The sequence below is a fragment of the Camelus dromedarius genome, chromosome 15, assembly GCF_036321535.1.
Source record: "Camelus dromedarius isolate mCamDro1 chromosome 15, mCamDro1.pat, whole genome shotgun sequence".
In the NCBI taxonomy this organism is placed as follows: Eukaryota; Metazoa; Chordata; class Mammalia; order Artiodactyla; family Camelidae; genus Camelus; species Camelus dromedarius.
The window spans coordinates 38,751,638-38,769,870 of NC_087450.1; positions in this window are offsets into that span (position 1 = coordinate 38,751,638).

The window sequence follows — 18,233 nt, forward strand, 5'->3', positions numbered from 1 at the left end:
GAAAAGGTTGAAAGCACTGAGAGGTTCAGTGGTTGAGAAACTTGCAATAAAGTGAGGAAGGCTAAATTAATACTCAAAAAGTCCATCAATATATGCAGATAAACCATTCTGTAAATGCTATACCAGAAGTACTAAGTGTTTCTATGGGGTGGAATTAACAGTTTCATGGAAGTTGTGAATTTTGAAATAATTCTTGTAATATCTAGATCATGTTGATAGATAAACTGAACAGGAGAATTATGACTAGTTAGGAAAAAAGTATGAGTAAAAGGTTAAAAATATTCAAGAACAATGCCAAAGGCAAACCATTTGGACTGCCTCAATAAAGGGGGAATAAAAACAAAACAAAACAAAAACAAACGCACTTAGCCTGGCATGCTGTAGAATGGCAGGGAATAACACTAGGGGAGAACGTGAGCATAGGTTGATAAATCTGTTCTCAGTTCAGTGGAAAGTGAGGCATCCTCGGGCATTTCTAAGAAAGGGGTTGATGGCATCAGAGATTCCTTGACAGGCATAATCTGGAACTAAAATGAGGGATGAATTAGGGCTGGGGAGGAAGAGGTAGTTGAAAAATAACTAATCCTGTTTTCTATTAAATACCTCCTTACTGAATAGCAAGTGTTGAATCTACATCGATTATGTACACTTCAGATAGAATCACACACAGAATTACTGCTAATAACCCTTGGAATAACTTACTAATGAAATTTAGCTTTAATGACATGCAACAATAATAGGCTTCTGAGATACATAAACCTACGATCACATCATAATTTAACCATCTCAATCATTTCAGTTTAAAAGAAATCAAAGAGGGTTTCCAGCAGTGTCTTTGGATTTCTTTACTCTTGTAATCAAAGCAACAAGAGTCTGGTTTTCTGAACATTACTGAGTGGAATTGTTTACTTCTGCAAATCCTGCCTTTGCTTTCAGGATTGTAAGTGTATTGGTTCCCCTCTAACTCACTAAGTGCTTTTGCTCCATGGTCACCCATCTCAACAGCAGAAAAACCTTCAACAAGTCGATTTCCGTCACAATTGGGACCAATCTGAAATCTAGACTTAATGCAAAAAATAATTTATTTCCTGCTTTTCAACCTCCTTTTCCTAGATACCAAAGAATAATTCTATTAAAAATGCAATTAGCTGCGATCATCATGCATATCCAATTCAGCAACTGTTTACTTAAAACCTTCTTTTAGGCACACTGTTTTTTAAAAAGCTTTGCAGATGCAAATGTATTTGAATGTGTTTGCAAAGAGGTCATATTTGGATACTGTTGCCCATTTCTAGTTCCTTATTATATACACTTGCATACCCTTTTCCCAAATTCTGCTGAAGCTAGCCCTCTGACACCCTTTTCAGCTCCGGGTACCCCTATCACACGACATACAGGAAACTAGATTTGCAATGTTTCAGATTCCTCCAGTTGGTAAGAAACAGTGATCTTCATTACTGATATTTTTTGAGAACTTCTGAAAAATCTTAAAGGACAAAATAAAACCCCTACTCCTACCTCATACACACAAAAACTGATCATATGTTGACATTTTTAAGTTTTTGTGTTTTCTAAATAAAAATAATATAAATCAAGTTAAAGTCTCCTTAGTCTTCTACCCTCTGACCCAGTTTTCTCTCTCCTTCTCCGAAGCAATTCCTACCAGCACTTTGCTATTCGGTCTTCAGTCCATTGTGATGCTTGTGACGATGATATACACACACACACACACACACATATCCATATCCATAAGTAATATATATTGTTATTTTTGTGTTGCTTTTCACATTGAAATAAGTTGCATCATAAATTGCAATTGTTCTGCTTTATTGACAGAACAAATTGACACTGTTCTGCAATATTTCCACTTACGTTTTTGAGATCTATCAATGTTTATGTAAAGACATTGTGTCCATTATTTTTTACCACTGGGTAGTTTTCCATTGTATGATCAAACCCCACTGTATTTATTCTGTTAGGATATTTCATTATATTTTTTTCCTTTAGGTTGTTTCAAATATTTCACTTCAAAAAACAATGCTGAATGAGAAGCAGCTTTGCGCAGGTCTGCTTGTGCAGCTAGAAGAGTTACCTCTTTGGGGCATAGATTTAGAAGTGAAATGTGTGTGCACTTTTAGTTTTTGGGAAGCTGCCAAATTGCTCTCCAAAGTGGCTGTATCATTTATATCCCACTGGTTATTTCAGTCTTTTTCATTTTTGCTAATCTGATGGGTGAAAATTGCGACTAATTGTTGTTTCCATTTGCATCCCCAAGATTACAAGAAAGGAAGGCTGAGTGAAAACCTCCTGGCTGTGACACATGGGAGGGCTAGCCTTGGCTGCAAAGAGGTGACAGCAGGGTCAGCAGCCCTGTCTTGGCAGGGATGTGTGCGACAGTAGGGTTGCAAACCACCATTCACAAGGCTCAGAGACGTGCCAGAGTAAGATCAACACCCACTCCACAGCCAAAGGCCTGCACAATACACATGCTTAGCAAGACTCCAGTTTGTTGGTACAAAGCAAAATATTTCTCCCTTCCTATGTGACGTGGTAAAGAGTAATCTAAGTATAGCTAAGAATGGTTATCTATGAGTCACATTTTACAAAATAGAAAATTTCTGTTCAAAGCAATAAGGCACCATTGAATAGGTCTAGCTTATAACTAGGGGTCTTATAATTCTCTTCTGAGTTCCTCTCCCCTTACCCTTTTTTCTCCTCTCCTGAAAGCACCCTGAATCCTCCCTCCTTAGCCTAGCAATTCACTGTAAAGTAATAAAGCACAAACTGGAAAGCAGAAGATGTCAACTCTGGGCATTGCTGGTAAACTAATACAACACTTTGAGCAAATCGTTTTTCTGAGAGATTTGTTCAAAGTTGTCTGTTTCATTTTATTAGCACCTCCTGTGGGAGGGGATGACCCACCAGAGGCAGCAGAGCCAGAACTCCGTCTCAGCCAGTGCCCTTTACCATCTTAAACCTGCCATCTCCTGCCTTTACAGCCAGGCTCCCTGTTCCTTCCTTTGTGTCAGGCTACCCATCTAATGTCTTTTTCCCTTCTAAGGAAAAGAGGGTGAACTAGGGGAAAACCCCAGAGACCTTCTCATCACCCACAGTAGCTGGGGCTCCATCTGTCATTCATTCCTCGAGGAACTAGGCTGGGGGATTTCCACCAGGGGAATTTCTCCGGCGGTTGGGCTTCCATATTCTTCTTAGGTGGCCATCAAACCATGTCCAGGGGTTTCTCTGCCACAGTGAGTCAAGGAGGGCACAAAATTCATCCAGACTTTGCACAGACAGGCCCTGTGTACATGTCTGTGAAGTTAGGGCAGGGACAGTGTGGCGGAGAGACTGGCTCCATGATCTCTGCTCTCAGTGTTTATGCCCTTGTACAGTCCCCTTCCTTGGAGTGTGGACAGGTACCTGAGACTTTACTCTAATCAAAAGGATATATCAAAGGTGATGGGAGGTCACTCCCAGAATTATATTTTGTTACGCAAGACCTGCTAACCACCCTGCTCTAGGATTTTGCTTTCCTTGCTGGTTTTGAAGAAGAAAGCTGCTCTAAATCCTTATAGCCACAAGAAAATTAATTATGTTGACAACTAGAATGAGTGTGGTAATAAGCCTTTCCCCAGTTAAGCCTCCGGATGAAAATGCAGCCCTGGCCAACACCTTGATTGAAGCCTTTCAGAGGACCCAACCAAGCCATGTTCAGACTCCTGACCTAAAGAAGCTGTGAGATAATAAATGTGTGCTGTTTTAAGCTGCTTTGCGTATTATTTGGTACACAGCATGTAAAACTAATGCAAGCAGGTGCACTTCATATGTGGTGTCTTACATATTTGGTATGTGGGAGAAATACTTTGAATCCTATGCATAGAAAGAGAAAAGTCTACATTAAGCCTGTTCTTTCAGCTCCATGACAACAGTCCAGGTCATGGCCTCCTGCCTCTACTGAGAATAGATCAGAACCCTGGACACCTGGGGCTGCAGCATGTGAAAGCAGTCGAGCCAATGACAGACACACCTCAGGGCTTTCCTGCCATTCTCAGCATCTGGACTTCACAGCAGAGATGAGTAAGGGAAAAAAATCACAGTAGAGTGGTTAAAGGGGCAAAGGACCAAAGCGTGGTTCTACCTCTCAAGCTAGAGAGACTCCAACCACCAGTCCCCAGCTATTCTTTCTGACTCTGATGCAACCCAGTCAGTTAGGCTACTGCAGGCAAGTCCTTTCGGTAACTAGAAGAGGGTCAGAATTTTCATTATGGGCCACACAAGACCTGCATAACCAAGCCCCTGATCATTTTGTTCCATATTTCTACACTCCTGTCACACCTTCTTTTAGTGCTGAAACTCACCTTGCTTCCTCTTGCCGTGGGGCATTTGCACATGCTGGCCCCTGACATGCTATTTCCTCTAATTTTTACACAGTTATCCCTTCTTCAGATCTCAGCTTAGGTGACACTGCCCCAGAGAAGCCTGTCCTTACCTTTGTAACTAGACCTAATGCCTGATGACAGGACCTCAGGGTATGATAACTCTCACCCACTCAGCACTTGTCACAGCCTAACTGTCCATTGGCCTCTCTGATTACTTGCTTAACTTGAGCCTCCCCTCTTTCTGAGCCACAAGGGCAGGAACCAGGACAAGTTTTGACTTCTCACCGACTTGCCATTAACTGGCCAGCACTGAGCCTTGAACATAATGTGCTTCGATAAACATTCATTCAATACAGAGCTGAATAAAACATGCTTATCTAAAATAATTGAGCGAAAAATGAGCCCCGTTCTGAGAGTCAGGTTGTGAACCAGCTTTCCACTCAGTTTCGGCGTGACACGGAGTGGGCCACTCCAACGTTTCCCCGGTGCCCTGTGAGTGCCTACATCTCTGACTCACAGACAATGCCATTAGCACTATTAGCTGCTTGTGATTGATGTTGTTACCACTGTACTTTTCTTCACTTTCAAGAAAGTGATAATGGGAAAACGTTTGAAATCCTGCTTCATTTCCTCAGAGCTCCACAAATTCTCAATGAACACTTCTCAAAAGGACTACAGGCTACATGTAAACCAGAGAGTCCACTGGGGCCTAAAGTTAAAAGGTCATATTGTGTGGAATGGTCCTCACAGTCATCTGGGAACAATAACTAAAAATATAAATTACAAAACTGGGATGGCTGGCTGCCGTATCCATGGAAACAGATGTTGGCTTGGCCCAAGTGCTTTATAATGATTATGATTAATCATCCTTGAAATCACTGTTATTTATTGGTGTATAACTGATGGAACCATGTTGGAAGAGTTACATTGTACAGTTTTACAAATTTCCAGTTGCTACAGCTAGCACTCTCGCCATAAAATAGCAAAAATGTCCCTTAAAATGTACTCATTAAATATCAAAGAGGACCGGAAAACATAAAAGCCATAGCTTGGAATAAGAGTCAATAAAAACACTGTGCCAACACAAGTCACTAATGTTCAAAATAAATTTTCTTCCATGCTTCACTTGCACTTAGTGTTAAAAAGAACTTAAATGATTGAGAACACTTCTTTTGTATGTTTTTACTAAACCTCATTCACAACTCTGCTTTATCTATGTTGAAGTCAGAATCATACATCTGGAAAAAGTTATGGGTTCATTTGTTGTTGCTCCTTCCTGAAGCCAGTCTTCCTTGTCAAGGGTATTTTTCCACCTTTATTTTGTGCTGGATAGTCTAAATTTGGCTCCTTTTGCCCCTTACCACTTGAGCGTAATTTATTTTAATTTGATCACATGCATTATTGAAGGATGGTCAGAGTTTGGGAAGAGTGTTCATTCTACCTTGTTTTGGATGGAGCCAGGGGCCTTTGATGGAGACAGGGAGCATCTGGATCTTTTAGTGCCATCTTCGCTTCCTCATATCCTCCCATCACTCCCCACCCCCACCCTGATCAATAAGCGTAACAGCCATGTAACAAAGCATGCACAACCTTACCAAGGGATGTGCCAACAGACCCAGAGGCCACTGTGGGCTTGGATGTATTCCTAATGCATGTTTTCCCAGAACAGGTCCAACTCCCAAATACAGAGGGCATTGTTTTCAGTGGAAACAGAAACAGAGGGCTGAGAGAAAGGGCCAGAGCCTCAGGTGCGGCTGATACAAGACTTTCCTAAGCACATCCACAAAGCTACTAACATATCATTCTTGATCTCATGCCACAAATAAACAGCCACCCCCAGGCCCTGGGCTGTGCTCTTTGAACAGTTCTGGGATTGTTCTGCACAATGCTCTGATTGTCTTCAGGGTGGGGCAGCTGGAGAGCTTTGGGGTGGGTGCTGAGAGTTTGCTACACAGCCATTCCAGGATATGTGCCAAGCGCCAGGTGTGTCAGCCACCGTGAATGGGCTGAGAGACCCTGAGATGTGTGTACAGTCACAGTCACCGCAAACCCCGTCCTACTCTACTCACCAGATCTAGCAAATGACCCAGAGTGCTCTGTGCAGCTGGGAAGGACAAGGCAAATATGGCACATTGGAAGCTGATGAACAAAGCAAAAATGTTTTAAAGGAAGCAAGATTTGTAACCATTCTCCAGTAGTTTTGACTGGAGAGTCTTTATATAATACATCACAGAAGGGCAAACATGAAGACTGTACACTAAGTATTTAAACAGGCACACAAGCCGGCTGCCCTTGTGTATATTCTCAATCCAGAGAACTGAGGCTCCAACTCTTTGGACATTCCAGGACTGAGAATTACCATTCTCTATTTTTAAATTGCCTCTGAAAGAAGACTCCATGATCTTATTTCAAAGCACAGTCCAGAGAGTTATTACAAAGTGTAACAAAGAGAAGCAACTATAAGTTATAATCTATCCCCGTGGTCTTCATCTGGGGATGACTTTTGCTCACTGGAACACTTATGGCACCATATGGAGACGTGTTTTATGTCGCAACTGGTCAGGAAGGCAGGTGCTCCTGATCTCTAGTAGGGGATCTCCACCCAGGGATGCTGGTAAACCCCCTACAATGCACAGGACAGTGCCACACAACGAAGGCTCACCCAGCTCCAAATGTCTGGAGCGCTGAGGCTCAAAAAGCCTTATCTAGACAAATAACCAGTGTGACTAAATCATTCCTCTCTTTAGTTGAGCAAGGGCAAGAGATTCGTCATTTGAATAATTGGACTAATCATTAAAGGCATCTCCGTGTACAATGCCTTGGTTTCAGACCAGTGCATTAATTTCATTGAAGGATAATATCGATAATCGTTCAAGTAAAATTAACAGACAATTTTAAATTGCCTACCATGCAGATTACTATTACCAAGGGTTACTATTTGAGAGGCGAGGAGTGACAGGCAGGTAAAACACTACATAGGTGTTTTAGAGAAGGAAGTATTTCATTCCACTTGGGCATCAGGGAAGATTTTATGTGGGAAGATGACGTTGAACTCTCAAGCTAATTACGCTTTACTTCATAATAATATAACTTGGCCATCATTTGGAACTCTTGATTTAAATAATACCAAGCACTCTTCTAACTACTTTACATTCATTATTTCATCATATTCTCTAAGCAATCCTATGAAGTAGGAACAATTGTTCTCATCTTACAGATGAGACAGAATACTAGTGGGGACCTGCTTGTCTCCAGAGTGAGTGTGCGCAGCTGCCCTGCCATGAAGCCTCCGTGGGAGGGGGGCTGAGTGGTTTGGACCAGAGGTATCACCTCCCAGTCACTGTCCCCTCACCTCCACAGGGAGGGGCTAATGGTCTCTAAGGTCCTCAGAGCAGCAGCATTCGTTACTCTAACACAAACAGGACAATCATTTCACTGAACAACAATCTTGGGGTAGGTGCCAAACTGGGGAAGGAAAACAGGTCTTCAAATAATCTTAGAAATGGTAACATTTAAATAGGTATTTGGGATATTAACTCTGTCTCGACTCTAGCCTATATCCTCCAAATGGGTCAAAAGTCAAGTCTCTGTCATTGCCTCCTCAAGGTCAAATCAATTTCACCCTGATTGTGCAAATATGGTCTAAACCTCACATTTCACTCATTCCTTCACTCACTCATTTATTCATTCAACAATTATGTACTGACCATCTATTATGTTCTGGTAAATGGGGTGAATACCTGGGATATAGCAGTCATCAACTAGACACAAAGCCCTCAACCCCATGCATCTGATCAATGAAAATGGAAAATGGAACCTTTTAATCTTGTAATAACCTACAAGGAAAAAAATATGAAAAAGAATATATATATAAAACTGAACCACTGTGATGTACACCAGAAACCAACACAACATTATAAATCAACTATACTTCAATAAAAAAATTTTTTAAAAAGAAAAGAAAAAGAAAATGGAGGTTTGAGATTAAAAGGTTTTCAGGTAAAGAAAGAAAGTTTAATGTTTCCTATCTTTGAATTATTGCCATCATTATTCATCTGAATTTCCTATTTACACCTAATCTCACCAGGAAATGTTGAGTGTTTTCCAATGTTAGTTTTTCCAAATAGATGTAGCCGTGACCCCTGGCAGGCATGAATAATGAAGAATTTCGTCACCTAACTCTTTCTGAAGTATGTAAATAACACATGAAGATACATTAAGCTAAAAGATACTAATATAATCTTCTCATCTCGACGCCCTTTATTTTTCCAGAGAATTTCTAGGTTTCATTTCACAACATTTTCACAAATTTATTCCTGAAATAAAATATATCAGTCTGAGAGATTTTAAAGGCAATTTCATCTTTGTATTGTGCATCTTTTTTCCAAGGTCTAGTTTAGAGATCTCAGTTGAACAGCTTTGCTACATCCCTTTTACTGTAATAAGGAAGATTTTTCTTATCAGATCCCTTGACAAAACCAGTCACTCTACTTTGTTTGTTCACGTGGCTCCTGCATCTGAAAGCCCCTATTTTCTCTTTACCAGCCACTCTGCAACGGTCCCTTCAAAACTCTGTTTGAGATTATTTCATTTATGCATATGTTTATTTTTGTATTTTCTCTATTCTTGAAAATATTTGAAGCAGTCTCTAACAAGAGACATAGACAATGACCCAACAGTATCAGTTAAAAGTGAGGCAAGAAAAGAAAGTCGAACAAGAGAGGAGGTGAAGCACAGCCAGGAACGAGTTCAAAAATGTGGATCAGAAGAACCGGCACACGTGCAATAGGTGAGCCATGACCCTGGCTCTAAATTTTCTGGCAGCCAACATGAAAAGAGAAGTCCTCTCAGTTACTCAATTCGCAGTGTCCATGAGATACTAACAGTCCAGATTTCCTGGCGAAGCTTATTGTTCTTGGGGCTCAGACCAGACAGGAACTTTCCCTGGGATCCTCATAAATAGGTGGTGTGATGAATAATCACTGCAACGTTTTCACAGTGCACAGAACAAGATCCATGGGGCTGCTCATTAAAACGACTCGGTGCAGGCTTATGGATGCGCACGGACACAATGCAGAGAAAAGGGGGCCCTTCTGGGGACGGGGAAGGGGAGACAGGGATGACCCACAGAACAAAAGCAGTTCCAGATTCTGCTGCTCAGCTCTGACTCGAGGATTTAATTTAGAGTTTCAGGAGGTGGATGAACTTAGTGACCCTCTCTGAATAGTGTTCCTCTGGGCTTTTGATCAGTACTGTGTGGTGATGGCAAATGCATTGAGAGAGTACAATTCTCTGTGCCCTTGAGTTCATCCTCTAGTGTCCAAGCAGAGCCCGGAGCCGGAGCTTTGCAGAAGGTAGGGAGCCCATGAAGGCAAATGTCTGATGCCAGCCTCCCCGCCACCCCCCTCACCCCCTGCAACACACACACAAATTGAGCAGAGGAAGCACTGGACAGAAAGGATAGGATGATTCCTAGAAAATTATTTTAAACTCACTGCAGCCCCAGATGAACAGGCAGTTGAGGCCCCAATTCTACTCCATGGCAGAAATAGCGGTAGTCTGAAATAGCCGACAATAACCAGATGCCATTTCAGGCAAAATAAAACATCAGCAAAGGCCTGAGAGCATTTTCAGCTTTGAGCAGGCTACTCCCTACTGTGCGTCCCAAGATAAACCATCATGAAATGCACGTCTAGGAGGCAGCAACAAGTTGTGTGGGATTGTTATTTACTTGGCAAAAGATGAGAATATCTAGCAAAGACAATAACTTGCTGGGAAAAAGAAAAAAAATCAGAAAAGGCTAAAAGGCTTATCAGTGGCCTTTCTTTTGGACAATAATTGGTCAGTGGGGTCAGAGGCCTGTTCAGGCCACTCCTCATTTGAAATAACAGAGCCATAATATTCATGCGACAATGCTTGGGCTCCTTTTCTTTTCCTATTGCCATGAGATGGAGGGACTGAAGTCAGCTCAACCAGATCATTAAGAGCCAAGTTTTAAGGAAGAGAAAACTAAACGCAATCCTTTATAACCCCAAAGGCTCTGGTCTGCCGTGTCCCGATCTGGGCAGAACCATAATACGGTCAGTTTTGTAAAAACATCCACACCTGGGGCTCTGTCTAGATTGAGCTGTTCAAACAGCCACATCTTCTACACGAGGATAAAGATGAAGGAACTGTCAATATGTGCAGCGATAATCTGATATCCCTAACATGTCCCATTAGGAGCGAAGAAAGAAGTTAGCAGGGGCCTTTAAAGGAATAAACTTTGCTTGATGTTTACTTTTCCACATATAGACCATTAGCCTATGAAAACTAAGCTTGTAATCTGATAATCAAATACTTGGCATAGAGTATAGGGCTATTGTCCAATAAGGAAGGTTATAATTTGGGATAATAATTATTGCCCTTTTAGAATACAGAATAAATGGTACCACTCGTCCAGTCAAGTGAGGCTGTACCTGTAGTATAAATAATGATGGGAAAGTTGGGGAGAGGGGTCCCTGAGTAGGGGAAAAAAACACAACTTCCCTAGAGTCTAACTACATTAGCTAATGCAGTAGCCAAACTCAGATTCTGATACAAATTATGTTTTTAAGTAACTTTTTTGAAGTAGGGACAAATTGGAAATAAGTTTTCAGTTGTATGAAGTTCTAACTGGTCATGTGAGATTTTGTTTCGTCAGACCGTCAGGAATCACAGAACTTCCTCACGGGGATGTTTTGAGATTGAAAACCCTCAAGAGAGTTGTTCCATTTTCTGAGATGCAGAAAGTACATCCACTCCTGAGAACTTAAATCGCCCTGAGCTAATGGGAGGCCACCTCACACACCTGAAAGCCACTTCCAACCTGTACTAACTTCCTGGGACTGCCACAGCAAAGTAACTTCATTACCTCTGTGACGACCCCATTCACAAATAAGGTCGTATTCTGAGGTACTGGCGGTTACAACTTCAACATATCTTTTTGGGGGAGACATGACACAATCCTAACTGGACTTATTCTGCAGAATTGAAGGCTCTTCAGAATTGACTGCTTTAAGCAGTCATGAGGATACCTTGACCATCAGTAAGTGACCTTGAAACTAAAGAACAGTGACCTTTCTGTTCCTCATCCTGAGAAAGGGACAACTGTTACTCTTTGAGAAGCCAGGACATAAACCAGGACACATGTCACTCTGTTGCTTTCCACGGATGAGAGGCCGTATGAGGTGGTGATTGATTGCACAGAACCTGGGGACCACACGGCCTGGATTCAAATTCCAGCACCACCACCTATAAAATAACTCTTTTATTGTGCCTGGTCTGCAGTTAATTAGCCTGTGAAATGGAGATAATCATAGAGCTTCCTCACAGGGATGTTTTGAGATTGAAATAAGTCAATATGTATAAAGCACTTAGAACAGGGCCTGGCACCCAGCAGCACTATGTTAACATTAGATATCTTCAGCTGTTTTAGTGGTAGATATTTTAAATGAAAATATTGTCTTTAAGTATGAGGAGTACTATGCTCACTGTCTCAACAGGAGACTGATTATCTGGGAAGCTGGATTTTCCACAAGAACCCCCTTAATGACCCTCATTCCAAATTCCCTCTACCTAGGTGTAATTCTTTTATTTTTTAATGCCTTTCCTCAGTCAATAATCAAGCAATAAGAAGTCTCTCAGTTTAGTTTTAGCTCACTTTGGTCATCACTGCATAGTGCTCCAACACATCAATACGAGAAGGCAATTGCTTCTCGGACTAGTGTCTTTATCTCTGGGGGACGACTGACCTCCGGGTTACTATAGGCAAGCTCCATGTTTTCCATTTTCTCTACATCCTATAAAACTCAGAACAATATAACTCACATAAGCAGGTGCTGGATAAGCCCCAAACAGTTGGAAGCTAAGTACCAAGTAAACCTAGACACCAAGAGGATGACCCTCTTTTGCAGACATGTTTGCCTATCTAAGGACCATTTTTATGAACCATTATTGTTCACAAATGTTCAGAAAAGTCCAGCAAGGGCACAGAATATAAAACCTAGGGAAAGATTATGGCAGGGAAGAATTGGCTTCAGACCTAACATTGCTTTATCATGGTTCTGGCAGGTAATCACTGGGAAACTCTGTTGCATAGACATAAATCATAATTGAGTTTTCATCAGTCTTGTGCCAAATCAAGTCTTGTATGCAATCCAGGATCTCAGTGCCAAGGTGCCTTATCAGTCCATATGCAAATATGCCTTTTGATGAAATAAAAGAGTAGCAGAATTCAGAAGAGATTGCAGCCTTGTGCTGCCAACGCAGATAGACATTTAACTCTTCACACTGGCCAATGACTAAAGACTGACTGCGAAGTGGGGCATCTCTCTTGCAACACTTCTCCTTAGATACTCAAGAAGATTCAGAAATGGGAAAAAAATCAACTCACAACGTTCATTCTCCCTAAGGAGCCATTCAAGACAATCTTTTCCCAAAACCCCTGAAAATCTGATCAAAAATGTTTTAAAAGACCATTAACTAATACTAAACATAAGCAAATATATATATAATATATATATGAAATATTTATATATAATATATATAGTTTCCTCAAGGCAAAAATGGGAAAAATGATATTGGAGACTACCTCCTCTAGATGTCAAAAAAAGAGGACAAAATTTCAAGACTTTCATCCTTCTCTCAAAGATAACACATCTGACATCCAACATGGTTTCAATCAAGTAAGTTGAATCCCACACTCACTTATTTTGAGGACCGATGATTAGATTAAATCAGCTTATAGATTTATAAGGATCTGTACTTTTAAAATTCTTTTGAACATCTTTTAAAATACTTTTTCTCTTAGATCAACCACCAGAACCTTTTTTTTTTTTTTAAAAGACCTTGGGGACTAAATTGCCAGAGAGAAAATTTTAGCTAGATATTTGCTCAACAATTCAAACTGCTCCCCACTGCTTACAACTTACTCACAAAGAAAACATTCTGCAGATCAGCAATGTCCAATACAGTAGCCACTATGCACGTGTGGCTATTTAAATTTAAATCATTCAAAGGTAATTAAAATAAAAATTCAGTTCTGCACTCATACTAGCTACATTTCTAGAGGTCAATACCATGTGTGGCTAGTGGCTGCAGCAGCCTATGCCACAGGTCTTAGAATATCTCTATCATCACAGGAAGTTCTACTGGACAGTTCTGCAAGTTGGTACCATTCCTTTCACATTCAGAAAGGGCTTGGCTTTGTATCATCATAGAGGGAGGATTCCAGAGAATTCTGATCTCACTACAGCCACATCTCTAACAAAGAGTGTCCAAAAAAAACAGCCACACTTTCCTGCCCTGAACCCAAACACATATGGGAAGGACTAACAGACTTTTGATAAAGCCAGCAATTCTCAACCAGTTTGGCAGAGGGGCACACATCAAATTTGCTATGGGGATCAACTGTACTTCAGTTCAAAAAAATAAAACTAAAAAATTGCTATGGGGAAATATAGATGCAGGTTGTCAGCAAGATGGCAGAATAGGAGATTCAAACCCTCATCCCCCCACTGAAACATCAGTTTTGACAACCATCCATGGACAGGAATACCCCTGTGGGAACCTGGGAGTCCAGTGGAGAGATTACAGCACTTCATTTGAGGACAAAAAAAAAACAAGAATAGATGCACTGAAGAATGTAAGAGTTTCACCTTACCTGTGTCACCTCTCCTCCACGCTTCATAGCTCAGTGCCAAGAGAGACCCCCTCGGCCCACAATTTCTCCTACAAGGGGAAGAGAGAGCAGAGTGAGCACGCATTTTCCCCAGCCTTGTGGGCCATTGCCCCTAAACCCTCTTCTGCCTTACACTGTACAGAGCAGGGAGGGGACCAGCATGGCTGAATAGTCTGCAGGGAAGCAGGAACAGGGCCAAAGGGCAGAGGTCACACTAACCAATGCAGAGCTCAAAAACTGGCCACAGAGCCTACTAACTGGCTCTAAGATTTCACTAAGAGGCCTGCCCCCAAATCCCATGGGACACCTTGTCGGTAGGCTTCTAACTGGATGGCATGTGGTCCCAGCACTCTACATGTGCACCCCAACATGGTATGTGAACCTCCACAGACAGCATCTGGGAGCCTCTGCAGAGGGCACATACAGTCCCCTGCAGACAGCACACAAATACCCACTGCTGGCTTGCCCCTGCAGGACTGGGGGAAGGGGCACAACCCTGAACACTTCAGGGCACTGACCTGGGGAAAATAACAAAGCCAACCCACAGAATGAGAGAAAACATTTGGCAAATCATATCCAGTATACAGTATATGATAAAGGACATCAGAAATTGGAGCCCACATACATTGCTGGTAGAATGTGAAGTGTTACAGCTGCTTTGGAGAAGAGTTTGGTAGTTCCTCAAAGTGTCAAACACAGAGTTACTGTATAAACCAGCAATTCAATCATAGGTATGCACCCAAGGGAAAGAAAACATACATGTATTCAATGATGAAACTGACAAGGGCTTGATTTCCAGAATATATAAACAGTTTATACAACTTAACAGAAAAACAAACGATGCAATCCAAAAATGGGCAGAAGACCTAAACAAGCAACACTCCAATGAAGACAACAAATGGCCAATAGGCACATGAAAAAATGCTCAATATTGCTAATTATCAGAGAAATGCAAATCAAAACTACAATGAGGTATCACCTCACACCAGTCAGAATGGCCATCATTCAAAAGCCCACAAAAGATAAATGCTAGAGAGGGTGTGGAGAAAAGGGAACCCTCCTACACTGTTGGTGGGAATGTAGTTTGGTGCGGCTGTTACAGAAAACAGAATGGAGATTCCTCAAAGACTGAAAATAGACTTACTATATGATCCAGCAATCCCACTCCTGGGCATATATTCAGAGGGAATTTTAATTTGAAAATACACATGCACCTCAGTGTTCATAGCAGCACTATTTACAATAGCCAAGACATGAAAACAACCTAAATGTCCATCAACAGATGACTAGATAAAGAAGTTGTGGTACATTTATACAATGGAATACTACTCAGCCATAAAAAAGATTAAAATAATGCCATTTGCAGCAACATGGATGGACCTGGAGATCATCATTCTAAGTGAAGTAAGTCAGAAAGAGAAAGAAAAATACCATGTGATATCACTCATATGTGGAATCTAAAAAAAAAACAAAACACACAAATGAACTTATTAACAAAACAGAAACAGACTCACAGACATAGAAAACAAACTTATAGTTACTGGGGGGGAACAGAGGTGGGAAGGGATAAATTGGGAGTTGGGAGATTTGCAAATGCTAACAACGATATATTAAATAGATAACAAATTTCTTCTGTATAGCACAGGGAACTATATTCAATATTTTGTAGTAAACTATAATGAAAAAGAATATGGAAACAAATATATATATGTATATGTATGACTGAAGCATTATGCTGTACACCAGAAATTGATACAACATTGTAAGCTGACTATATTGCAGTAAAAAAGTAAAAGTAAAAAAGAAAATACATGCATTGAAAGCCTTGTACACAAATATTCATAGTAACATTACTCATAATATCCTCAAACTGGAAACAACCCAAACGTCCATCAACTGACATGGATAAATGAACTGTGGTATATCCATACAATGAAATATTATTCAAGCAGTGAAAAATAATTTAGTATTGATACATGTTACAACGTGGATGACTCTTAAAAATATTATGCTAAGTGAAAGAAACTAGCTAGAAAAGACCATGTACTTTATTATCCCATTTATATTAACTTTCCAGAATAGGCACTTTTTATAGAGATAGAGAAACAGAATAGATTAGCAGGCGGGAAGTGGAGAACTGAGAATTAAACTGGTAGCGGATATGGGGTTTCCTTTTGCAGTGATGAAAATGTTCTAAAATTGAATGTGATGATGGCCACAGAACTCTGTGGAAATACTAAAATCACTGAATTCTACAATTTGCTGAATTTTATGGTATGTGAATTACATCATGATAAAGCTATTAAAAAAAAACCCTCAGGATTCTAAAATAAAATTATTAAAAAAAATTTTAAAACCTGAGGATGTAAATTTTTTTGGACTTCCAGAGCACAAGATCAGAAAGGCCAGTTGGCCCATGATTAATGTTCATAGAGGGCCTCAAAATGAGAATTTTGACATTATTTCTAGGTGAGTTTATAACCCAGTCACAGAGGTACACAGGCAAATTGTTAGGATTAAAAAATGTTCATTGTGTATTCTGTGATGGTTAATTTTATGTGTCAGCTTGACCGGGCCATGGGGTGCTCAGACATTGGCCAAACATTATTGTGGGAGTGTGTGAAGGTATTTCTGGGTGAGATTAACATTTAAATCAGTAGGATGAATAAAGTATATTGCCCTCCCTTAATGTGAGTGAGCTGTATCCAATCCATTGAAGACCTGAAAAGAACAAAAAGGCTGAATAAGAGGGAATTCCTCCTGCCTGATTCTTTTAACTTAGACGGTCTTTTGCAGCCTTCAGACTCCAGCTGAAACACTGGCTTTTATTTTTTTTTTGGTGGATCTCTAGCCTACTGGCTTTTAGACTGGTAAATACACCACTATCAGCTCTCCTGGTTCTAAGGCTTTTGGACTTAGACTAGAACTATACCATTGGCTCTCCTGGGTCTCTACCTTACCAACTGCAGGTCTTGGGACTTCTCAGCCTCCATAGTCATGTGAGCCAATTTCTTATAATAAATCATAGATGATAAGTAGGTGGTAGGTAGATAGATAGATAGATGGATAGATACATAGATAGATAGATAGATAGATAGATAGATAAATAGATAGATAGATAGATAGATAGATAGATACTAGATAGATATTCCTGACTAATGTACATCTTTAATTTTGTGCTGTTCTGCCAGACTACAATCTTTATAAATTATATAATACAATGTTTGTCACCTTAGTTTGTCTTTCCTAAAAGTTTTAATATATAGGGGTCTTATATGTTAGCAATGGTTCAATTTTTTCTCAAGCTTTGAAAAGCTCTGATGGAAAAAACTATAAAAGTCAGAAGACTTATCTCCCCATTAACTTGTATGATCGTGGTTGAACCTAACCTCTGCTTGTGTCTCAGAGTAACCAAATGGACAATGATGGTGATAATTCCTACCTTGCTTTATTAATGAGGTTCTTACGAGGATCAAGTGAGATAAGAGATATGAAAAATGCTTTCAAAGATAAGGCAGTATACAGTAGTGATATAATTTTACTGTGCTTTAGTTGAATGTTATTAATACTTCAGCATTAACTGAAATCTCTCTAATGACAATAGAGGAAAAAACCTGAATGGCCAGATGAACTGGAATAAAATAGACAAGTTAGAACAAAATTTGAGCAAATTAAAAGTGTATAACGCCAACAAGAAATCACTAGATCACTTTCTGCTTCCTCTTTAGTTTGCAGTGTAATGAGCGGTGAGGAGTAAACTTGTAATATTCACAAAGCAGGTGAACTATTAAATTAATTTCATGTAACCAAACCAGATAAGAAGCAGAATATTTATTGACATGGAACGCCATTCCACTGCTATATAAATAACTACCATACAGATGCTTATAAATCTAACGTTTTTCATGTAATACCACCAAAGAAAGCCTGTTTCACAGAAAGGAATCGTATCATTGGAAATTGCCAAAAACTTTGAAGCCCAGTGCCAGCTATAGCACAAGGGCCTAGTTAATGTTTGTAGACTGATTAGGGGAAACAAGTATTTATATATAAATAAGAATACTGAATATAGGATCAAGCAGATAATTCTTTTACTGAATGTTTCAATACCATGTCCAGTTTGGAGCCTGAAACTTAAGTCAATGGAGAACTTG